Consider the following 25772-nt stretch of genomic DNA (forward strand, 5'->3'; position numbering starts at 1 on the left):
GAATTGTACGAATGCTCTGGGGTCTCCTGCTCTGTTCTGGTCCTCGTGACAGAATCCTCAGACCAGAATGGACCCCGCGTTCGTACATCTGCCCCCTGACGACTATGAAAGCCAGAACCAGCAGCCCAATCCCCCTTTAGAATGTGCAGTTCGGCAAGTCATTTCCGACGTGGCGAAATTGGCTAAGCAAGTGAGTCAGTTACGGCTCGAGTGGGATCAGTTAGGTCGGGACTGGTCCTATCTCTCCAAAGTAATGACCCATCAAGCCACTTCATCGGCGCCCAACACTGACAGGCCACCTTCGACCTTTCCCAGTTCATTCAGCGCAGGATTCGCTGAGCCGCGAGTGGGCGCGCCAGAAAAGTTTGGGGGAGATCCCGCTCAGATCCGCCCATTCATAGTAAATTGTAGATTAATATTTGATCTCCAGCCCCGCAATTTTGCTACGGAAGCAGCTAAGGTAGCGTTTGCCATTAATCACCTCACGGGAAGAGCGCGTCTTTGGGGAACGGCCGCCTACGAGAGAGGTGCTACGGCGTGCAAGTCATTCAACCTCTTGGCTCAAGAGCTGATTAAGGTCTTTGACTCTGGTTCCTCATCGGTCGACGCCGCCCGTTCGATCATGAACATCCGCCAGGGGAGACGTTCCATTGCCGACTATGCTGTCGACTTTCGTACGCTAGCAGCACAAAGTGATTGGAATGAAGAGGCGCTGGTCGACGCCTACCTCCACAGTTTGTCCGGTTATCTCAAGGATGAATTAGTCTCCCACGCTCCTCCGGCAACACTTGACGAAGCTATTGACTTGACCGCCCGGATCGACCGTAGAGTTCAGGCGAGACGCCGAGAGAGGGAGGGTCCCAGCCAGTCCGTCACCAGGCAAGTTCAAGAAGCTAATAATGTACCCAGCCCCATCGTAGAAAGGATGGAGGTGGACCAGGTCCCGGTCATCCCCATCGAAGAAAGGATGGAGGTGGACCGGGTCTCTCTTTCCCCCGAGGAACGCCGGCGAAGGTTTGTTATTCAATTATGTTTATACTGCGGTGGCAAGGGACATCGCGTGGCCACCTGTCCGGTAAAAGGCCAACGCTCGTCGGACGTACGGGGCGTCCGATTGAACTCAGTCCTTGTATCTGCTCCCAAAGACGCTAGACCCGTTATCCAGGCTTCTCTCTTCCTCCCCGATTCTACGCAGACATTCCCGGCCCTGATTGACTCTGGCGCTGAGGTAAATATCCTTGATCTGTCCCTCGCACGCAAAATGGGGATACCTGTTAAACCCCTTCCTAATCCGGTATCTGCTCGGGCTTTAGATGGTCACCTGTTAGGCACAGTGTCTCAAATAACTGAACCCATAGAATTACAGTTGTCTGGAAATCACCGAGAGAAGATCCGATTCCATTTACTTCACTCCCCGAGCCAACCCCTCGTTCTGGGTCATCCATGGTTGGTCCAACACAACCCCCATTTCGACTGGCGCACTGGGTCGATACTGGAATGGGGCATGGACTGTCACCAAACCTGTATGCGAGCCGCTCCTTACCCGGGTCACTCTACTTCCACAAGAGCTTCACCCAATCTGTCCAAGGTCCCAGTTCGTTACAACCACCTACGGGAAGTCTTCAGTAAAGCTAAGGCCTCTTCCCTGCCACCCAATCGGCCTTATGACTGCGCAATGACTCCCATGCCTGCCTGTTCGACTCCCTTGCCTGCCTGTCCGACTCCGCGGCCTGCCAGTCCCACTCCGACTCCGACTCTCCGGCCTGCCAGTCCGACTCCGCTGCCTGCCACTCCGACTCTGCTGCCTGCCAGTCCGTCTTCGACTCTCCGGCCTGTCTGTTCGACTCTCTGGCCTGCCAGTCCGACTCCGCTGCCGGCCCTGATTCTTCCTGTTCTGATTCTGTCCTTTCTGCCTGCTCTGTTTGCCGGTTCTGATTCTGCCTGTCCTGTTTTTGCCGGTTCTGATTCTGCCTGTCCTGTCTGAATCGCCGGTCCTGATTCTTCCTGTTTGCCCTCCGGACCCACCCTCTGCCGCCCCTTCGGATGCTGATGAGGGGGCTTCCCTCCATTCGGAGAGATTCTGAGAGGTACTGTGCTGTTACATAGTTCCCCGATTACCTGTGTTTCCCTGTGACGTGTCTTGGATTAAAAAAATTTTTTTCCTGGGGGACTTCTGGAGCCGTCCCTTGAGGGGGGGATTCTGTCATGATTACCCAAGTGGAGCCACCTGGGGTAATCATCTGACGCGCGGGAATGCGCTTCCTGATTGGTTTATGTTCCCTTTTTAAGCACGCTACGCCGAGACCTGGTTGTCTGAGGATTACTTCTGTACCCCGTATGACTCTCACGATTACATGTGCCTTCTTGTTTACCTGATTCTGCCTGCCTGCCTCCGATCCGACCTGCTTCCGTCCCACGCTACGATCTTCTCTTCAGTCCCGGTATACTCGACCTGCTTCCGTCCCACGCTACGATCTTCTCTCCAGTCCTGGTAAACCCGACCTGCCTCCGTCCCACGCTACGATTGGCTACGTCTTCCGAAGTTGTCTTCACGGCGTTGCTGCTGCTGACGTTCGACGGTCATCGCGTCTCCCGCTAACCCTTACACTTCCCCAAATAAAGAATTGTACGAATGCTCTGGGGTCTCCTGCTCTGTTCTGGTCCTCGTGAAAAATATGATGTACTGGAGGAGATGCTGGGATTTAAGTAAACATCTACATTGAAATTTTTAATGAAAACATGGCATGCAGCAAGGTTATACACAAAACCTCAGAGTAAACATGAGATAATAAGAGATGAAGAGTATCAAGATAAACAAGTGAGGAAGAAAATGTTTACAAAAGTAATGCTTAAAGATTGGCTTAAAATGATAATGGTCTGCATTTATATAGCGGTTTTCAAGTAATTAATAATTTCTGATTAAAAAACAAAAACGAAGAGTGAATCATAACAATAGTAAATTAAAAGCATTTATTTGGCGAGTTCATGATTTAACTCGTGGGTTAATTCCAATGATGATGATAGTTAAGCAATTCAGTGACTGAAACAGTGCAATTAGCCAAATTTGAGATTTAGAGACTGACAATTTTGAAAAAGAAATTGTTTAGACTGTATTTATTTGATTTAGAATCTTGTGATCTGGTATTTGTCGAGTCCGCCGAGGATGATAAAGTCTGGGGCCTAGTGAGTGGGAAATTTGTGCAAGTCCCTATTAGACTTATCAAAGAAAGATTTAATGTCACATGTCATGTTTTAATCTTCACAAGAAAGTGAATGGCGCAAGCGAACACATACTTACTAACCAACTAACACTGAACATTTTTTTCAGTGTCAAATTAATGAGCGATCAAAGAAGAACTCCTTGATATTGTGCCAGTAAAAGACAACCCGTTGCATAGATGTGATAGAAGCAATGATGGCTGCGTTTGCAAAATCAAATCTACCCAAACCGAAACTACAATAGTTACGGATGGAGCCCTAGCCAGGATCGGATCCATGAACGGGCTTGTGGGGCTGTGCAAAGCTGATCAAACATTTCCAGACTTTTGGGATTTCCACTGCATCATCCACAGGGAGCGACTCGTGTCTAAATCACTAAATTTTGACAACGTCATGAAACCTGTGATGGAAATCGTCAACTTAATCTGCACACATGCGCTAAACCACAGGCAATTCAGGAATCTCATTGCTGAGCTGGACCAAGGGCTTCCAGGTGACCTGCTGCTGGATTGCACTGTGAGGTGGCTGTCAAAAAGCCAGGTATTCTCTGGCTTCTTTGAGCTTTTGGATGCAGTGAAACTGTTCATGGAGGAGAAGGACAAGGACTATCCCGAGCTCTCAGACCTCAAGTCGATTATGGATCTGGCATTTTTAGTCGACATTGTATGCCACCTGAACAGACTGAACCTTACCCTGCAGGGTAAATTCAAAATGCTGCCTGACCTGATGCAAAGTGTGTTTGCATTTGTTAATAAACTAAATCTGTTTAAGGCGAATATTGAAAAGGGAGATTTAACACATTTTCAAACTCTGCTAAAAGCCAGTGAGGAAGTCACCAGCGCCGCCCTTAAAAAGAAGGGACAGATACGCAAAACTGATTGAAAACCTGAAAGCTTTGCGACCCGGTTCTATGATCTAGAACAGAAAATACCACAGATTATGTTCCTTGTCAACCCATTTAATGCGAAGATGGACTGTTTGAAAGCCCCACTCGTAAGAGATGAGGCTGTGGCTGAGTTGGAAATGATTGACCTTTGCGAGGAGGATCGACTGAAAGCTGTTTTAAGAGAAGGTACAGTTAAGTTCTGGAAAAGTAAGCCAATTGAAAAATACCTCAACATCAAACAAGCTGCGCTTAAGATACTGTTCAAGTTTGGGTCAACATACGTCTGTGAGTCTGTGTTTTCCGTCCTGAAACATGTTAAATCAAAGCATTGATCTCTTCTGACACTCATTTAAAAGAATTGCTTAAAGTAGCAGTAACAGAATACAACCCAGATTTGAAGAGGATTGTTCAAGATAAGGATTGCCAGAAGTCCAACTAGGCAGCAAAGTAAGACAAAGATGTTATGCTTGAACTGAGAATTTGTGTGTGGTGTAGTTTAGTTTATTCAACCAATAATCTTCACATAAAAATCATCGGAAATTGTCTCGTTGTCTCGGCTCAGTGAGAATTTTAAAATTTAACAACATTCAACATTCAGGATATAAAACGAAAAACAGAAATTACAATTTACAATTATTGAAAATTCGGACAGCACTCGGGTAAAAACTGTTCGTAAACCTTTTAGTACCCTTGAATGACTTCAAGCGTCTACCGTTCCGTAACAGATGAAAGTGATCATTGCCAGGATGACTCTCTCATCCTTAAGAAAATTTAAGGTACGTTTTAAAACTCTATCATTATACTGGTATATAGATTCCAGGGATGCCCACAATCTTTTCCGCTGTGCGGATTACAGAATTGAACTTCGACAGATCTTTAGAATTTTCTCAGAGTTCAGTGCCCAGCTTAGATCTTCTGAAATGCAAGTCCCGAGAAGTTTGAAATGTTCCACCTGCTCGACTCTTTAACCATTGATAAGTAAAAATTCCTTCTGGTTTTTGTATTTCGTCCGAAAGTCAATAATCATTTCTTTGGTTTTGTCCAAATTCAATATCAAATCATTTCCATTGCACCATTCCACGATGTTATCCCCCTGCCGTCTGTATGCGCTCTCATCATTGTTCATAATGTAACCAGAAACAGTAGTGTCGTCAGCAAATTTAACAACTAGATTATTATCAATGGATTTGCAATCATACGTAAATATGGAATAAAGTCAAGGTGATAAAACACATCCTTGTGGCGTACCGGTGTTTAGAACGAGATCTTTCGAGGTATGATTACCAATTTTCACAACTTGATGACGTTCGAGCAAAAAATCCAAAATCCAATTACAAATCGAAACGGGAAAACTGAGGTCATCACGTAATTTCACATATAATTTAGAGGGTATGATGGTATTAAACGCAGATGAGTAGTCTATAAATAAAATCCTGACATACGAGTTCTTTTTCTCCAAGTGTTCCAAAACCCTATGTAAACAAATGTTCAGCGCATCTTCAACACATCTGTTCGCACGATACGCGAACTGATAATCATCTAGACCGGTCGGTAGTAATGACTTAATATAGTGTAAGATGAAGCCTTCAAATACTTTCATGGGTACTGGCGTCAGTGCTATGGGTCGAAGATCATTCAGGCATGTGACGGTGTTTGACTTGGGAACTGGAACGACGGTAGCTGTTTTGTATACTGCTGGAACTTTGGCAAGGCGGAGTGACCGATTGTAGATGAGGGTGAACACGTGGGCGAGTTGTGCTTCGCAGAACTTGAGGAGCCGCGGTGAAATAGAGTCTGGGCCCGGGGCTTTCCGCTCCCTCAAGCGTTCGAACTTGCACTTGACTTGCCACTCCTCGATAACAAATGGAGGTTCACACTGAGTGTCCGGCACAGAAACGGGTTCACTGGTGTTGGCTTTGTCGAACCTGGCATAAAAGTAATTCAATTTATCTGGTAAAGTAGCGTCATCCGAGTCAGCAGAACGTTTATGACCCTTGTACTGAGTAATGAGGTTCATATTCGCCCAGACGTCCCTAGAGTCGCGCCGTTGCAAATGTTTCCTTGATGCGTGTTTTAAAAGTCCGTTTTGCATCCCTGATGCCCTTCTTCAGGTCAGACTTGGCCTTACGGTATGCAACAGGGTCGGAGTCCTTGGCCCGATGAGCTAAGTCCTTGTCAACAATTTTCCGTCGCACGTCCTTGTTGAACCATTGCTTGTTATTGCCATATTGCGTCACAGTTTTCGTGGAAACACACGCGTCCTCACAGAACTTGATGTACTCCGTGACCGTGTCAGTGAATTCATCCAGACTACTCTGTTGATTGAAAACTGCCCAGTCAGTGTCCTCAAAACAGTCCTGCAACTCGTCAATAGCGGATCTCGACCACACTTTCAAAGTCCTTTGCACCGGTTTTGACCTCTTGAGTTCTTGCTTGTAGGACGGTATCAATAAAACTGTTGAATGGTCCGAGTTTCCAAAGTTGGCTCTCGGGACCGATTTGTAGGCACCCTTGATTGAACAATAGCAGTGATCTAAGGTCTCCTGTCCTCTAGTAGGACATGTCACTTGTTGCCGAAAGTGAGGTAATACAGTTCTAAGGTTAGCCTGATTGAAGTCACCAAGAACAGAGTATCAGGGTCAGAGTTCTCGTACCTGGTTATCACATCATGAAGGTTGTTCATGGCGGAATCAACATTGGCCCTGGAATGGATGTATGCAGCGGTGAGGGTGACAGATGAAAATTCACGAGGCAGGTAGAAAGGCCTACACCTCAAGGTCAAATGTTCCAGATCAGGGGTACATCCTCTAGAAACAATCCTGACATCTGTACACCACTGATTATTGATCAGAAAGCACACACCCCCTCCTTGAGATTTTCCAGTAATGATATTATCCATATCCTGTCTGAAGAATGTAAATCCTGGGGGCTGGTAGAGAGAATCAGGATGATGAGATTGCAACCACGTCTCCGTAAAACAAAGCACATTACAATCACGGAAGTCGCGGAGGTTAGCCAGACGTTGAAACAACTCGTCGGTCTTATTATACAGGCGCTGAACGTTAGCCAACACGATGCTTGGAACAGGTGCATTATACTTCCGACGACGAGATCTCACCAAATGGCCACCTCTACTCCCACGTTTCCGCTTCTTAGGCTTGGGTTGATTTGATTTTGAATTCGAATTAATCCACTCAAGAATTCCGCTGATTTCGTCCGAGTTTGGTGGCGAATTTGACACACTGGCAGCAGGACGTAATGCCAATAATCCTTCTCTTGAATATTGCACTAAAGTAGAAAACGTAAACGTAACGGTAAAAAGATGCGATAAAAAACAGTGTAGAACAGTGCTCACAATGTTAACTGTTGAAAATTATTGATATTATCATGTTGGTGTGGTTATTTTCATCAAATCTAGCCGAGTAGAGATCTGTGCATGCGTGCTACATGGTTAGAAGATTGTTTTTTTTAATGTGTACCCATGTGTATACTGTGGCTTTCCCACACCTAAGTGGTCACTTAAGATCCAACATTTTTTGGTGCCGAAACCCGGGAATCACATCTTGGGCGGATGGCCGTCACGGAACAAAGGACGCCAAAGAAAGCTGACGTCAGCGCTTTGAAGAAGCGGGCCTCCGAATTCTTGCTTCGTCCGTCCGCTTGGAGACGATTTTCCAACAAACCAGGCGAAAGTAGAGGCATCAGGTATTTGTACCTAAAATAGTTTCACACCAGCATTTTTAACATTAAAATTGATGAGGAAAATAAGGATACGAGTCAGACGTTAAAGAAGGAAAAAAAGAGGTGAATGGGATCAGTGCGCGCAAGAGTCAGCGGACTCGACCGTTTAAAATAAAATCGCGTTGTCCAAGGAGTCATATGAAAAAAAAGAATTAGGCCATGACTCATTTAGAAACAAGAGTTTCTCGGGGCGGATAACGCGGCGTGTAAATTAAAGGTTCTCGCGGTACGTATAAAACCGGACTCCGTTCGTTGGAGTAGAATTGAAAGACAAAGGATCCCCTCGCGAAATAATGACTAAATGATGACTCATGTATTGGCTCCTAATATTTGTTTTTTTTCTTTTATGGTAGTTAAACAAAATCAATAAAACGAAATTGAGCTCTTTATTTTAATCAAAGAAAAAAGTGTGATAATATGTGCAGATGCACTGCAGCGATTGTGTGATCAGGGTGTAAGAAAATATAAACTCGTGATTGAATGTGATTGTGAAAGATTATGTATGTCTTATTTGTTGCCGCGTGGGTTGTCTATGTTACCTATCCTATCAACCTTTTCTTCCTGTCCTTTGTTGTGTTTGCGTGGCGCACTTGTCCAAAAAAACGGCTCGAACAAATTGTGCTTTTAAACGTCAGAAAACGCTTTCAGAAGAGCTGAGATTATTCAAAAAGTGATGTTTAAGAAAAATTGATAGAACATGTGGTAAGAAGTCGAAAAAATAGAATTTTTGGGGAATTTTTTTTCAACATGGGGATTGTCTACAACATACAGAGTGCAGGCCCCAAGTGGTCCCAAAGATTTTTTTTTGTCCGGTCCGAATTTTTTAAAGTTTTTTTTTTGTTCCATTGAAACTGATTGACAGCCAGTTTCAATGGAACTAACAAAGACAATTGAGTCATTTCATTTTTGAGATGGAAACATTTTGGAAAAATATTTTTGATGGGCCAAGCAACATTCAAGCAGTGAATTACGAGTGATTGTCACATGAACTGTGGGGCACACGTCAAGGCCGTCATTAAAACTGGAACACAAAGGACATTCAAGAATAAACGTCGGCTTGAAGTAAGATTAGAGTCTCGTTAATGAAAAAAATGTTTACATATTTGAAGAAGAATGATAAACTTATCTAGGTTGTCCACAATTGATGATATATAACCACATAGAGGAAGTTGGTAAAATGTCAATATGGACTGTTTGGAATCATTTACATTTTATTTTAGGAGACAAAATAAAAAGGAGAACTGTTTATAATCATTAAGCTTCTTCTAAAAAGCGATTATGTTAATTTTTGCTGGAAAAATTGTATTCTAAATACGCTCTCCATGTAACTTGTTTGTTTTGCGTAACATAATGAACACATCATATTAGAAGGTTTTACATTTCTTGCCAAATTCAGAAGCATTAAGGTGATTACAAAGAAAAATAGGTAATAGGAAAATACCTTTGATTTTATTTATGTTAACGAAAGCACTAAGCATTTACATTTGTAAAATTGTACAATCAGAACCTAGCAACAAAAAATTTAGAAAACTAATATTGTCATGATTACCCAAGTGGAACCACCTGGGGTAATCATCTGACGCGCGGGAATGCGCTTCCTGATTGGTTTATGTTCCCTTTTTAAGCACGCTACGCCGAGACCTGGTTGTCTGAGGATTACTTCTGTACCCCGTATGACTCTCCCGATTACATGTGCCTTCTTGTTTACCTGATTCTGCCTGCCTGCCTCCGATCCGACCTGCTTCCGTCCCACGCTACGATCTTCTCTTCAGTCCCGGTAAACTCGACCTGCTTCTGTCAAACGCTACGATCTTCTCTCCAGTCCTGGTAAACTCGACCTGCCTCCGTCCCACGCTACGATTGGCTACGTCTTCCGAAGTTGTCTTCACGGCGTTGCTGCTGCTGACGTTCAACGGTCATCGCGTCTCCCGCTAACCCTTACACTTCCCCAAATAAAGAATTGTACGAATGCTCTGGGGTCTCCTGCTCTGTTCTGGTCCTCGTGACAGAATCCTCAGACCAGAATGGACCCCGCGTTCGTACATCTGCCCCCTGACGACTATGAAAGCCAGAACCAGCAGCCCAATCCCCCTTTAGAATGTGCAGTTCGGCAAGTCATTTCCGACGTGGCGAAATTGGCTAAGCAAGTGAGTCAGTTACGGCTCGAGTGGGATCAGTTAGGTCGGGACTGGTCCTATCTCTCCAAAGTAATGACCCATCAAGCCACTTCATCGGCGCCCAACACTGACAGGCCACCTTCGACCTTTCCCAGTTCATTCAGCGCAGGATTCGCTGAGCCGCGAGTGGGCGCGCCAGAAAAGTTTGGGGGAGATCCCGCTCAGATCCGCCCATTCATAGTAAATTGTAGATTAATATTTGATCTCCAGCCCCGCAATTTTGCTACGGAAGCAGCTAAGGTAGCGTTTGCCATTAATCACCTCACGGGAAGAGCGCGTCTTTGGGGAACGGCCGCCTACGAGAGAGGTGCTACGGCGTGCAAGTCATTCAACCTCTTGGCTCAAGAGCTGATTAAGGTCTTTGACTCTGGTTCCTCATCGGTCGACGCCGCCCGTTCGATCATGAACATCCGCCAGGGGAGACGTTCCATTGCCGACTATGCTGTCGACTTTCGTACGCTAGCAGCACAAAGTGATTGGAATGAAGAGGCGCTGGTCGACGCCTACCTCCACAGTTTGTCCGGTTATCTCAAGGATGAATTAGTCTCCCACGCTCCTCCGGCAACACTTGACGAAGCTATTGACTTGACCGCCCGGATCGACCGTAGAGTTCAGGCGAGACGCCGAGAGAGGGAGGGTCCCAGCCAGTCCGTCACCAGGCAAGTTCAAGAAGCTAATAATGTACCCAGCCCCATCGTAGAAAGGATGGAGGTGGACCAGGTCCCGGTCATCCCCATCGAAGAAAGGATGGAGGTGGACCGGGTCTCTCTTTCCCCCGAGGAACGCCGGCGAAGGTTTGTTATTCAATTATGTTTATACTGCGGTGGCAAGGGACATCGCGTGGCCACCTGTCCGGTAAAAGGCCAACGCTCGTCGGACGTACGGGGCGTCCGATTGAACTCAGTCCTTGTATCTGCTCCCAAAGACGCTAGACCCGTTATCCAGGCTTCTCTCTTCCTCCCCGATTCTACGCAGACATTCCCGGCCCTGATTGACTCTGGCGCTGAGGTAAATATCCTTGATCTGTCCCTCGCACGCAAAATGGGGATACCTGTTAAACCCCTTCCTAATCCGGTATCTGCTCGGGCTTTAGATGGTCACCTGTTAGGCACAGTGTCTCAAATAACTGAACCCATAGAATTACAGTTGTCTGGAAATCACCGAGAGAAGATCCGATTCCATTTACTTCACTCCCCGAGCCAACCCCTCGTTCTGGGTCATCCATGGTTGGTCCAACACAACCCCCATTTCGACTGGCGCACTGGGTCGATACTGGAATGGGGCATGGACTGTCACCAAACCTGTATGCGAGCCGCTCCTTACCCGGGTCACTCTACTTCCACAAGAGCTTCACCCAATCTGTCCAAGGTCCCAGTTCGTTACAACCACCTACGGGAAGTCTTCAGTAAAGCTAAGGCCTCTTCCCTGCCACCCAATCGGCCTTATGACTGCGCAATGACTCCCATGCCTGCCTGTTCGACTCCCTTGCCTGCCTGTCCGACTCCGCGGCCTGCCAGTCCCACTCCGACTCCGACTCTCCGGCCTGCCAGTCCGACTCCGCTGCCTGCCACTCCGACTCTGCTGCCTGCCAGTCCGTCTTCGACTCTCCGGCCTGTCTGTTCGACTCTCTGGCCTGCCAGTCCGACTCCGCTGCCGGCCCTGATTCTTCCTGTTCTGATTCTGTCCTTTCTGCCTGCTCTGTTTGCCGGTTCTGATTCTGCCTGTCCTGTTTTTGCCGGTTCTGATTCTGCCTGTCCTGTCTGAATCGCCGGTCCTGATTCTTCCTGTTTGCCCTCCGGACCCACCCTCTGCCGCCCCTTCGGATGCTGATGAGGGGGCTTCCCTCCATTCGGAGAGATTCTGAGAGGTACTGTGCTGTTACATAGTTCCCCGATTACCTGTGTTTCCCTGTGACGTGTCTTGGATTAAAATTTTTTTTTTCCTGGGGGACTTCTGGAGCCGTCCCTTGAGGGGGGGATTCTGTCATGATTACCCAAGTGGAGCCACCTGGGGTAATCATCTGACGCGCGGGAATGCGCTTCCTGATTGGTTTATGTTCCCTTTTTAAGCACGCTACGCCGAGACCTGGTTGTCTGAGGATTACTTCTGTACCCCGTATGACTCTCACGATTACATGTGCCTTCTTGTTTACCTGATTCTGCCTGCCTGCCTCCGATCCGACCTGCTTCCGTCCCACGCTACGATCTTCTCTTCAGTCCCGGTATACTCGACCTGCTTCCGTCCCACGCTACGATCTTCTCTCCAGTCCTGGTAAACCCGACCTGCCTCCGTCCCACGCTACGATTGGCTACGTCTTCCGAAGTTGTCTTCACGGCGTTGCTGCTGCTGACGTTCGACGGTCATCGCGTCTCCCGCTAACCCTTACACTTCCCCAAATAAAGAATTGTACGAATGCTCTGGGGTCTCCTGCTCTGTTCTGGTCCTCGTGAAAAATATGATGTACTGGAGGAGATGCTGGGATTTAAGTAAACATCTACATTGAAATTTTTAATGAAAACATGGCATGCAGCAAGGTTATACACAAAACCTCAGAGTAAACATGAGATAATAAGAGATGAAGAGTATCAAGATAAACAAGTGAGGAAGAAAATGTTTACAAAAGTAATGCTTAAAGATTGGCTTAAAATGATAATGGTCTGCATTTATATAGCGGTTTTCAAGTAATGAATAATTTCTGATTAAAAAACAAAAACGAAGAGTGAATCATAACAATAGTAAATTAAAAGCATTTATTTGGCGAGTTCATGATTTAACTCGTGGGTTAATTCCAATGATGATGATAGTTAAGCAATTCAGTGACTGAAACAGTGCAATTAGCCAAATTTGAGATTTAGAGACTGACAATTTTGAAAAAGAAATTGTTTAGACTGTATTTATTTGATTTAGAATCTTGTGATCTGGTATTTGTCGAGTCCGCCGAGGATGATAAAGTCTGGGGCCTAGTGAGTGGGAAATTTGTGCAAGTCCCTATTAGACTTATCAAAGAAAGATTTAATGTCACATGTCATGTTTTAATCTTCACAAGAAAGTGAATGGCGCAAGCGAACACATACTTACTAACCAACTAACACTGAACATTTTTTTCAGTGTCAAATTAATGAGCGATCAAAGAAGAACTCCTTGATATTGTGCCAGTAAAAGACAACCCGTTGCATAGATGTGATAGAAGCAATGATGGCTGCGTTTGCAAAATCAAATCTACCCAAACCGAAACTACAATAGTTACGGATGGAGCCCTAGCCAGGATCGGATCCATGAACGGGCTTGTGGGGCTGTGCAAAGCTGATCAAACATTTCCAGACTTTTGGGATTTCCACTGCATCATCCACAGGGAGCGACTCGTGTCTAAATCACTAAATTTTGACAATGTCATGAAACCTGTGATGGAAATCGTCAACTTAATCTGCACACATGCGCTAAACCACAGGCAATTCAGGAATCTCATTGCTGAGCTGGACCAAGGGCTTCCAGGTGACCTGCTGCTGGATTGCACTGTGAGGTGGCTGTCAAAAAGCCAGGTATTCTCTGGCTTCTTTGAGCTTTTGGATGCAGTGAAACTGTTCATGGAGGAGAAGGACAAGGACTATCCCGAGCTCTCAGACCTCAAGTCGATTATGGATCTGGCATTTTTAGTCGACATTGTATGCCACCTGAACAGACTGAACCTTACCCTGCAGGGTAAATTCAAAATGCTGCCTGACCTGATGCAAAGTGTGTTTGCATTTGTTAATAAACTAAATCTGGAATGGATGTATGCAGCGGTGAGGGTGACAGATGAAAATTCACGAGGCAGGTAGAAAGGCCTACACCTCAAGGTCAAATGTTCCAGATCAGGGGTACATCCTCTAGAAACAATCCTGACATCTGTACACCACTGATTATTGATCAGAAAGCACACACCCCCTCCTTGAGATTTTCCAGTAATGATATTATCCATATCCTGTCTGAAGAATGTAAATCCTGGGGGCTGGTAGAGAGAATCAGGATGATGAGATTGCAACCACGTCTCCGTAAAACAAAGCACATTACAATCACGGAAGTCGCGGAGGTTAGCCAGACGTTGAAACAACTCGTCGGTCTTATTATACAGGCGCTGAACGTTAGCCAACACGATGCTTGGAACAGGTGCATTATACTTCCGACGACGAGATCTCACCAAATGGCCACCTCTACTCCCACGTTTCCGCTTCTTAGGCTTGGGTTGATTTGATTTTGAATTCGAATTAATCCACTCAAGAATTCCGCTGATTTCGTCCGAGTTTGGTGGCGAATTTGACACACTGGCAGCAGGACGTAATGCCAATAATCCTTCTCTTGAATATTGCACTAAAGTAGAAAACGTAAACGTAACGGTAAAAAGATGCGATAAAAAACAGTGTAGAACAGTGCTCACAATGTTAACTGTTGAAAATTATTGATATTATCATGTTGGTGTGGTTATTTTCATCAAATCTAGCCGAGTAGAGATCTGTGCATGCGTGCTACATGGTTAGAAGATTGTTTTTTTTAATGTGTACCCATGTGTATACTGTGGCTTTTTAGTAACAAAGAAAAAAAACAATCGTCTTGCCCCCGTCGACAACTATGATGTGGCTCTTTGTAGTAACACAGACGAAAAATTGGCTCCTAGTCGCTGAATGGTTGGCCACCCCTGGTGTAGTGCAACCAAAAAATTATTTTGGCTTCATGGCTTGCGTGTTTGTTGGACGAACAACTTGTCTTTTTTCATCTGCCCTGCTTGCACCGACCTTCGGAGACATAATTAGGGGCTAAAACACCCGTATGCCGCTCAGCATCGCACCCTAGCGTACCGGCGTTTGAACTCCGATTTTCTGACCGAACAGCGAAGCAAGAATTTCTCGAAATTTTTGGTTGAACACCAATTTGTCCGAACTGAGAGGCGTTCGAAAACCGAGGTTCCACTGTAATTTGAAATGGCGGACTTAATATATAATAAGTTTGTCTCACTTATTGGAACATCACAAGAGTTCTTGGACATTGTTTAAACAGTAAAATGGCTGAAATACCTTGTAATATCATAAACCAAAGTGTGGATACACACAATTTAAGAGCAAGCACAATTAAGAGCAGGTTTTTCCAATGTGGTGCCCCCTAAGGACAGTTGAGGTGTCCGCAAACCTCTTCTGGAAATAGCTTATTAAGCCAGGTCATTGTCATTTTCTCGTGAAATTTTTTTTTTTTTTTAGTGTTCGATTAATTCTATTTAACCCCATCTATCTATCTATCTATCTATCTATCTATCTATCTATCTATCTATCTATCTATCTATCTATCTATCTATCTATCTATCTATCTATCTATCTATCTATCTATCTATCTATCTATCTATCTATCTATCTATCTATCTATCTATCTATCTATCTATCTATCTATCTATCTATCTATCTATCTATCTAGGTCATATCCCTCAAGAGGGGTGACCAACAGCAAGACAAACACGTTTACAAAAACAAAGAAAATAAAAAGGAAAAAGTAGCATAAAACACATTGGCCAACCCAAATGTCCAAACAAGTTAAGCACCTCGGCACCCAAGTCGGTCATGCTTTCGTCCCTCCAGATGAAACGGGACACAAGAAAGCGGCCGTGACACTCGGGTCAGCGTAACACAACACACTCTTCTGTTCAAAAGCAGGGCCCGACAGCTTTCACTGGTTTACCCCTGCCGCATCATACAGGTGCCCTGCCCATCCCTTAGAACACGTCTAAAACATCCCGCTATCCGTTTGCAACACCTCTCCACTCATTCCTATCACTGACACTTATCACTATCACTCATTCCTATCATCTATTTAACTTCTCAATAGTTAACCTGGTAATGACATTGTTACAATTTGGACTGCGCTAAATCAAATCTACTGGACTGTCTCAGAAAATTAGAATATTGTGATAAAGTTCTTTATTTTCTGTAATGCAATTAAAAAAACAAAAATGTCATACATTCTGGATTCATTACACATCAGCTGAACTATTTCAAGCCTTTTATTATTTGAATATTGCTGAATTTGGCTTACAGCTTAAGAAAACTCAAAAATCCTATCTCAAAATATTAGAATATCATGAAAAAGTATACAAGTAGGCTATTCAACTAATCACCTGAATCATCTAATTAACTCGAAACACCTTGCGAGGGTTTCCTGAGCCTTAAAAACACTCAGCTTGGTTCAGTAAACTAAATCACTGCTGATCTGACTGCTGTCCAGAGGACCATCGTTGATACCCTCCATCAGGAGGGTAAGACTCAAAAAGAAATTTCTCAAAGAGCAGGCTGTTCACAGAGTGCAGTTTCAAAGCATATCCACAAAAAGTCTGTTGGAAGGGAAAAATGTGGCCAGAAACGCTGCACAACCAAGAGAGATGACCGCAGCCTTAACAAAATTGTGAAGAAGAGCCGCTTCCAGAATTTGAGGGAGCTTCAAAGACTGTGGGCTGAAGCTGGAGTCCAGGTATCAAAAGCCACAGTTCACAGACGTGTCCGGGAAATGGGCTACAATAGCCGTATTCCCATGGTCAAGCCACTTCTGAACTCAAGACAACGGAAGAAGCGTCTGACTTGGGCTATGGAGAAGAAGCACTGGACAGTTGCAGAGTGGTCCAAAGTCCTCTTTTCAGACGAAAGCAAGTTTTGCATTTCATTTGGAAGTCAAGGCGCCAGAGTCTGGAGAAAGGCTGGAGAAGAGCAAAATCCAAGTTGCTTGAAATCCAGTGTGAAGTTCCCACAGTCAGCAATGGTTTGGGGAGCCATGTCAGCTGCTGGTGTTGGTCCACTGTGTTTCATCAAGTCCAGAGTAAATGCAACTGTGTACCAAGAGATTTTAGAGCACTGCATGCTTCCATCTGCTGAAAAGCTCTATGGAGATGAGGATTCCATTTTCCAGCATGATCTGGCACTTGCCCACAGTGCCAAAACCACCAGTAACTGGTGCACTGACCATGGCATCACTGTCCTTGATTGGCCTGCTAATTCCCCTGACCTGAACCCCATCGAGAATTTGTGGGGTATAGTTAAGAAGAAGATGAAAGACACCAGACCTACAAATGCAAATGAGCTGAAGGCCGCTATCGAAGCATCCTGGGCATCAATAACACCTCAGCAATGCCACAGGCTGATTGCCTCCATGCCACGCCGGATTGATGCAGTAATCCGTGCAAAAGGATTCCCAACCAAGTACTGAGTGCATCAATGGACATTTTCAAATGTTTGATTTAGTTTTGCTGTTATAAAATTATTTTTTTACTTGGTCTGAGGAAGTATTCTAATATTTTGAGATAGGATTTTTGAGTTTTTTTCAGCTGTAAGCCAAAATCAGCAATATTCAAATAATAAAAGGCTTGAAATAGTTCAGTCGATGTGTAATGAATCCAGAATGTATGACATTTTTGTTTTTTTAATTGCATTACAGAAAATAAAGAACTTTATCACAATATTCTAATTTTCTGAGACAGTCCAGTATATCGCGATGTGACATGGCCTACTGTTATTTTGTCATCACAAGAAACAGCTTTTTTTCAAAGATTTATTGTTTAAGGTTGTTATTTAAGTGATGGACTGTTTGACCAACAATGAGTGTCACAGTTTGGGTTTTAACAGCGCTGGCCAATCAGAGGCATTGTTTAATAGCACGGCCAATACAGCCGGGGACAGGTTTGCATGCAATGTGTGCGTGACTTTGATAGGTTGGTGTTGGCTTTCACAGGGAAACAGCTCTTCCACAACTTTACATTGTAAAGTCATTCATCAATTAAATGGGACTCTGAGGCAAGTCAGGAATGTGCAAAAAAAACTGGTCCACAGCAGGTGCTCCGTGCATTGTTATTGAGTCGGAAGGGAAAGCAAACAGCTAGGCTAACAACTCTCAAGCCACCACGGCCCAACATGGCTAGTCACAACGCCAGATCCATTACCCATGAAATGGATGAAATGGAGCAACAATTCAAAGAAAACGTGATTTCTTTCTGCACACATTTCTTTTGTCATTACATGATATTGTTAGTAGCACATCGCCCCTGTCCATGGCAAATATCTGCCTTTTGGCACGTTTGGCTGAAAAAAAAACCTCAAGCATGATTGGGATGTAATGTCTGCTAGTTACTGGCATTTCTACATTAAGTTACTCCCTTGGTGACATCCCACCTAACCCCTTGAATGTGAATTAAACCCACAACCATGTGAGTGTAGCTAAGGAATCATATCAATTAAGCTACTAATGTTTTTAGGTTCAAACCAGAACTCTAAACCTTAACTTGGCTCCAACCAAAACCCTTGTCAAAAATTTGTACTGCCTTGACTGGGAATGATTGAACCCACAACCATCCATCCATCCACTATCTGCACTGCTTATCCTCTGTAGGGTCGCTGGAGCCCATCCCAGCCATCTCAGGGCATTGGGCAGGGGACACCCTGAACTGGTTGCCAGCCAGTCACAGGGCACATAGAGACAGACAACTCACTTGCTCATTCACACCTAGGGACAATTTGGACTGGCCAATTAACCTGACAAGCATGGTTTTGGAATGTGGGATGAAACCGGAGTGCCCGGAGGAATCTCACGCAAGCACGGGAAGAACATGCAAACTCCACACTGGAAGGTTCAATCTCTTGACCTCAGTACTGTGCCGCACACGCGCTATCCACTGCACCACCTTGCTCCCGAACCTACAACCAAGTGAGTGTATTACAGGATTATTATCAATTGAGTTACCAGTACCTTTACATATAAAAACCAAACCTCCAAACCTAATCCGTGCTCCAACCAAAACCTTACATGTAGACTGGGGATTTAACCAACAACCATATGAATGTAATTCTTGACATTTAGCACCTGAGCTGTTACCAATTCAAGGTGGAACTCTATACTTATCTGTGTCCCCAGCCAAGCCATAACCCTAGCTACAGCTAAAACTCTTATTACTGAATTTCCACTGCCCTGACTGAGGATTGAACCAACAACTATGTGGTTGGTGAGGCAGAATTCTTACCATTTGAGCTACCAGTGCCTTCATAAATTTCTACCAGAACTCCAAACCTAACACTGGCTCCAAACAAAACCCCCCAAAAAGCACATTTTAGATTTTGCACTGCCTAGACAGGGAATTTGACTCACAACCATGTGAGTGTAATAGACAAGTCTTACCATTTGAGCTCCGAGTGCTGTTACAAATTCAAACCAGGCTTCTAAACCAAACCCTGGCTCCAACCAAAATACTTACTATTGAAAAGATATTGACTGGGGATTGAACTCACAACACTGTGAAAATAATATAGGAAATGTAACATTTAAATAACCAGTGCTGCTACTGATTCTAACCAGAACTCTGAATTTAATCCTGGCTCCAACCAAACCCCCGGTTACAGCCAAATCCATAATTCATATTGTCCTGCCTGGGGATTGAAGCTTCAATCATGTAATTGTCATTATTATTGGTCTGTAGTTGTAGTAGTTAAATGATGAGTATCTTTTGAGCTATCAGTGCTCTTACATTTTCAAACAGAATTCTAAATCTAACCTGGCTCCAACCAAAATACCATTTGTATATTTGATACTTCTTTGACTGGGTAACGAACCCACAATCATGTGTAATATAGGATTCTGTAAAGTGGGCTTAAACGTATATGCTCAAAAGTGTGTATTTCTAATCAGTTGGCCCTTTTTGGCATCTCCTAGTTTTCTTGTCTTTGTTTAAAAGTGTACCGTCCCAGCGGGGAGGGTCGGAGGGAGTTTCTTTTCTTGTTTTTTGTCTCAGTACTATTCCACCCTTTGTGACTTCAATAAAATACAGCGCAGTGGGGGAAGGTTTTTAGAAGGGGTGTGGCCGGCGAGACGAAAGGAACCACCTTCTCCAACTGCAGTTGTCTAGAAAACTTAAAAAGTCTTTGCCTGAGTTTCCTTCTACGATTAGTCAATACTTTTTAGCTTTCCCACACCTAAGTGGTCACTTAAGATCCAACATTTTTTGGTGCCGAAACCCGGGAATCACATCTTGGGCGGATGGCCGTCACGGAACAAAGGACGCCAAAGAAAGCTGACGTCAGCGCTTTGAAGAAGCGGGCCTCCGAATTCTTGCTTCGTCCGTCCGCTTGGAGACGATTTTCCAACAAACCAGGCGAAAGTAGAGGCATCAGGTATTTGTACCTAAAATAGTTTCACACCAGCATTTTTAACATTAAAATTGATGAGGAAAATAAGGATACGAGTCAGACGTTAAAGAAGGAAAAAAAGAGGTGAATGGGATCAGTGCGCGCAAGAGTCAGCGGACTCGACCGTTTAAAATAAAATCGCGTTGTCCAAGGAGTCATATGAAAAAAAAGAATTAGGCCATGACTCATTTAGAAACAAGAGTTTCTCGGGGCGGATAACGCGGCGTGTAAATTAAAGGTTCTCGCGGTACGTATAAAACCGGACTCCGTTCGTTGGAGTAGAATTGAAAGACAAAGGATCCCCTCGCGAAATAATGACTAAATGATGACTCATGTATTGGCTCCTAATATTTGTTTTTTTTCTTTTATGGTAGTTAAACAAAATCAATAAAACGAAATTGAGCTCTTTATTTTAATCAAAGAAAAAAGTGTGATAATATGTGCAGATGCACTGCAGCGATTGTGTGATCAGGGTGTAAGAAAATATAAACTCGTGATTGAATGTGATTGTGAAAGATTATGTATGTCTTATTTGTTGCCGCGTGGGTTGTCTATGTTACCTATCCTATCAACCTTTTCTTCCTGTCCTTTGTTGTGTTTGCGTGGCGCACTTGTCCAAAAAAACGGCTCGAACAAATTGTGCTTTTAAACGTCAGAAAACGCTTTCAGAAGAGCTGAGATTATTCAAAAAGTGATGTTTAAGAAAAATTGATAGAACATGTGGTAAGAAGTCGAAAAAATAGAATTTTTGGGGAATTTTTTTTCAACATGGGGATTGTCTACAACATACAGAGTGCAGGCCCCAAGTGGTCCCAAAGATTTTTTTTTGTCCGGTCCGAATTTTTTAAAGTTTTTTTTTTGTTCCATTGAAACTGATTGACAGCCAGTTTCAATGGAACTAACAAAGACAATTGAGTCATTTCATTTTTGAGATGGAAACATTTTGGAAAAATATTTTTGATGGGCCAAGCAACATTCAAGCAGTGAATTACGAGTGATTGTCACATGAACTGTGGGGCACACGTCAAGGCCGTCATTAAAACTGGAACACAAAGGACATTCAAGAATAAACGTCGGCTTGAAGTAAGATTAGAGTCTCGTTAATGAAAAAAATGTTTACATATTTGAAGAAGAATGATAAACTTATCTAGGTTGTCCACAATTGATGATATATAACCACATAGAGGAAGTTGGTAAAATGTCAATATGGACTGTTTGGAATCATTTACATTTTATTTTAGGAGACAAAATAAAAAGGAGAACTGTTTATAATCATTAAGCTTCTTCTAAAAAGCGATTATGTTAATTTTTGCTGGAAAAATTGTATTCTAAATACGCTCTCCATGTAACTTGTTTGTTTTGCGTAACATAATGAACACATCATATTAGAAGGTTTTACATTTCTTGCCAAATTCAGAAGCATTAAGGTGATTACAAAGAAAAATAGGTAATAGGAAAATACCTTTGATTTTATTTATGTTAACGAAAGCACTAAGCATTTACATTTGTAAAATTGTACAATCAGAACCTAGCAACAAAAAATTTAGAAAACTAATATTGTCATGATTACCCAAGTGGAACCACCTGGGGTAATCATCTGACGCGCGGGAATGCGCTTCCTGATTGGTTTATGTTCCCTTTTTAAGCACGCTACGCCGAGACCTGGTTGTCTGAGGATTACTTCTGTACCCCGTATGACTCTCCCGATTACATGTGCCTTCTTGTTTACCTGATTCTGCCTGCCTGCCTCCGATCCGACCTGCTTCCGTCCCACGCTACGATCTTCTCTTCAGTCCCGGTAAACTCGACCTGCTTCTGTCAAACGCTACGATCTTCTCTCCAGTCCTGGTAAACTCGACCTGCCTCCGTCCCACGCTACGATTGGCTACGTCTTCCGAAGTTGTCTTCACGGCGTTGCTGCTGCTGACGTTCAACGGTCATCGCGTCTCCCGCTAACCCTTACACTTCCCCAAATAAAGAATTGTACGAATGCTCTGGGGTCTCCTGCTCTGTTCTGGTCCTCGTGACAGAATCCTCAGACCAGAATGGACCCCGCGTTCGTACATCTGCCCCCTGACGACTATGAAAGCCAGAACCAGCAGCCCAATCCCCCTTTAGAATGTGCAGTTCGGCAAGTCATTTCCGACGTGGCGAAATTGGCTAAGCAAGTGAGTCAGTTACGGCTCGAGTGGGATCAGTTAGGTCGGGACTGGTCCTATCTCTCCAAAGTAATGACCCATCAAGCCACTTCATCGGCGCCCAACACTGACAGGCCACCTTCGACCTTTCCCAGTTCATTCAGCGCAGGATTCGCTGAGCCGCGAGTGGGCGCGCCAGAAAAGTTTGGGGGAGATCCCGCTCAGATCCGCCCATTCATAGTAAATTGTAGATTAATATTTGATCTCCAGCCCCGCAATTTTGCTACGGAAGCAGCTAAGGTAGCGTTTGCCATTAATCACCTCACGGGAAGAGCGCGTCTTTGGGGAACGGCCGCCTACGAGAGAGGTGCTACGGCGTGCAAGTCATTCAACCTCTTGGCTCAAGAGCTGATTAAGGTCTTTGACTCTGGTTCCTCATCGGTCGACGCCGCCCGTTCGATCATGAACATCCGCCAGGGGAGACGTTCCATTGCCGACTATGCTGTCGACTTTCGTACGCTAGCAGCACAAAGTGATTGGAATGAAGAGGCGCTGGTCGACGCCTACCTCCACAGTTTGTCCGGTTATCTCAAGGATGAATTAGTCTCCCACGCTCCTCCGGCAACACTTGACGAAGCTATTGACTTGACCGCCCGGATCGACCGTAGAGTTCAGGCGAGACGCCGAGAGAGGGAGGGTCCCAGCCAGTCCGTCACCAGGCAAGTTCAAGAAGCTAATAATGTACCCAGCCCCATCGTAGAAAGGATGGAGGTGGACCAGGTCCCGGTCATCCCCATCGAAGAAAGGATGGAGGTGGACCGGGTCTCTCTTTCCCCCGAGGAACGCCGGCGAAGGTTTGTTATTCAATTATGTTTATACTGCGGTGGCAAGGGACATCGCGTGGCCACCTGTCCGGTAAAAGGCCAACGCTCGTCGGACGTACGGGGCGTCCGATTGAACTCAGTCCTTGTATCTGCTCCCAAAGACGCTAGACCCGTTATCCAGGCTTCTCTCTTCCTCCCCGATTCTACGCAGACATTCCCGGCCCTGATTGACTCTGGCGCTGAGGTAAATATCCTTGATCTGTCCCTCGCACGCAAAATGGGGATACCTGTTAAACCCCTTCCTAATCCGGTATCTGCTCGGGCTTTAGATGGTCACCTGTTAGGCACAGTGTCTCAAATAACTGAACCCATAGAATTACAGTTGTCTGGAAATCACCGAGAGAAGATCCGATTCCATTTACTTCACTCCCCGAGCCAACCCCTCGTTCTGGGTCATCCATGGTTGGTCCAACACAACCCCCATTTCGACTGGCGCACTGGGTCGATACTGGAATGGGGCATGGACTGTCACCAAACCTGTATGCGAGCCGCTCCTTACCCGGGTCACTCTACTTCCACAAGAGCTTCACCCAATCTGTCCAAGGTCCCAGTTCGTTACAACCACCTACGGGAAGTCTTCAGTAAAGCTAAGGCCTCTTCCCTGCCACCCAATCGGCCTTATGACTGCGCAATGACTCCCATGCCTGCCTGTTCGACTCCCTTGCCTGCCTGTCCGACTCCGCGGCCTGCCAGTCCCACTCCGACTCCGACTCTCCGGCCTGCCAGTCCGACTCCGCTGCCTGCCACTCCGACTCTGCTGCCTGCCAGTCCGTCTTCGACTCTCCGGCCTGTCTGTTCGACTCTCTGGCCTGCCAGTCCGACTCCGCTGCCGGCCCTGATTCTTCCTGTTCTGATTCTGTCCTTTCTGCCTGCTCTGTTTGCCGGTTCTGATTCTGCCTGTCCTGTTTTTGCCGGTTCTGATTCTGCCTGTCCTGTCTGAATCGCCGGTCCTGATTCTTCCTGTTTGCCCTCCGGACCCACCCTCTGCCGCCCCTTCGGATGCTGATGAGGGGGCTTCCCTCCATTCGGAGAGATTCTGAGAGGTACTGTGCTGTTACATAGTTCCCCGATTACCTGTGTTTCCCTGTGACGTGTCTTGGATTAAAAATTTTTTTTTCCTGGGGGACTTCTGGAGCCGTCCCTTGAGGGGGGGATTCTGTCATGATTACCCAAGTGGAGCCACCTGGGGTAATCATCTGACGCGCGGGAATGCGCTTCCTGATTGGTTTATGTTCCCTTTTTAAGCACGCTACGCCGAGACCTGGTTGTCTGAGGATTACTTCTGTACCCCGTATGACTCTCACGATTACATGTGCCTTCTTGTTTACCTGATTCTGCCTGCCTGCCTCCGATCCGACCTGCTTCCGTCCCACGCTACGATCTTCTCTTCAGTCCCGGTATACTCGACCTGCTTCCGTCCCACGCTACGATCTTCTCTCCAGTCCTGGTAAACCCGACCTGCCTCCGTCCCACGCTACGATTGGCTACGTCTTCCGAAGTTGTCTTCACGGCGTTGCTGCTGCTGACGTTCGACGGTCATCGCGTCTCCCGCTAACCCTTACACTTCCCCAAATAAAGAATTGTACGAATGCTCTGGGGTCTCCTGCTCTGTTCTGGTCCTCGTGAAAAATATGATGTACTGGAGGAGATGCTGGGATTTAAGTAAACATCTACATTGAAATTTTTAATGAAAACATGGCATGCAGCAAGGTTATACACAAAACCTCAGAGTAAACATGAGATAATAAGAGATGAAGAGTATCAAGATAAACAAGTGAGGAAGAAAATGTTTACAAAAGTAATGCTTAAAGATTGGCTTAAAATGATAATGGTCTGCATTTATATAGCGGTTTTCAAGTAATGAATAATTTCTGATTAAAAAACAAAAACGAAGAGTGAATCATAACAATAGTAAATTAAAAGCATTTATTTGGCGAGTTCATGATTTAACTCGTGGGTTAATTCCAATGATGATGATAGTTAAGCAATTCAGTGACTGAAACAGTGCAATTAGCCAAATTTGAGATTTAGAGACTGACAATTTTGAAAAAGAAATTGTTTAGACTGTATTTATTTGATTTAGAATCTTGTGATCTGGTATTTGTCGAGTCCGCCGAGGATGATAAAGTCTGGGGCCTAGTGAGTGGGAAATTTGTGCAAGTCCCTATTAGACTTATCAAAGAAAGATTTAATGTCACATGTCATGTTTTAATCTTCACAAGAAAGTGAATGGCGCAAGCGAACACATACTTACTAACCAACTAACACTGAACATTTTTTTCAGTGTCAAATTAATGAGCGATCAAAGAAGAACTCCTTGATATTGTGCCAGTAAAAGACAACCCGTTGCATAGATGTGATAGAAGCAATGATGGCTGCGTTTGCAAAATCAAATCTACCCAAACCGAAACTACAATAGTTACGGATGGAGCCCTAGCCAGGATCGGATCCATGAACGGGCTTGTGGGGCTGTGCAAAGCTGATCAAACATTTCCAGACTTTTGGGATTTCCACTGCATCATCCACAGGGAGCGACTCGTGTCTAAATC

This window comes from Urocampus carinirostris, chromosome 3, assembly GCF_059441175.1.
Source record: "Urocampus carinirostris isolate Australia breed hairy pipefish chromosome 3, RoL_Ucar_1.0, whole genome shotgun sequence".
In the NCBI taxonomy this organism is placed as follows: Eukaryota; Metazoa; Chordata; class Actinopteri; order Syngnathiformes; family Syngnathidae; genus Urocampus; species Urocampus carinirostris.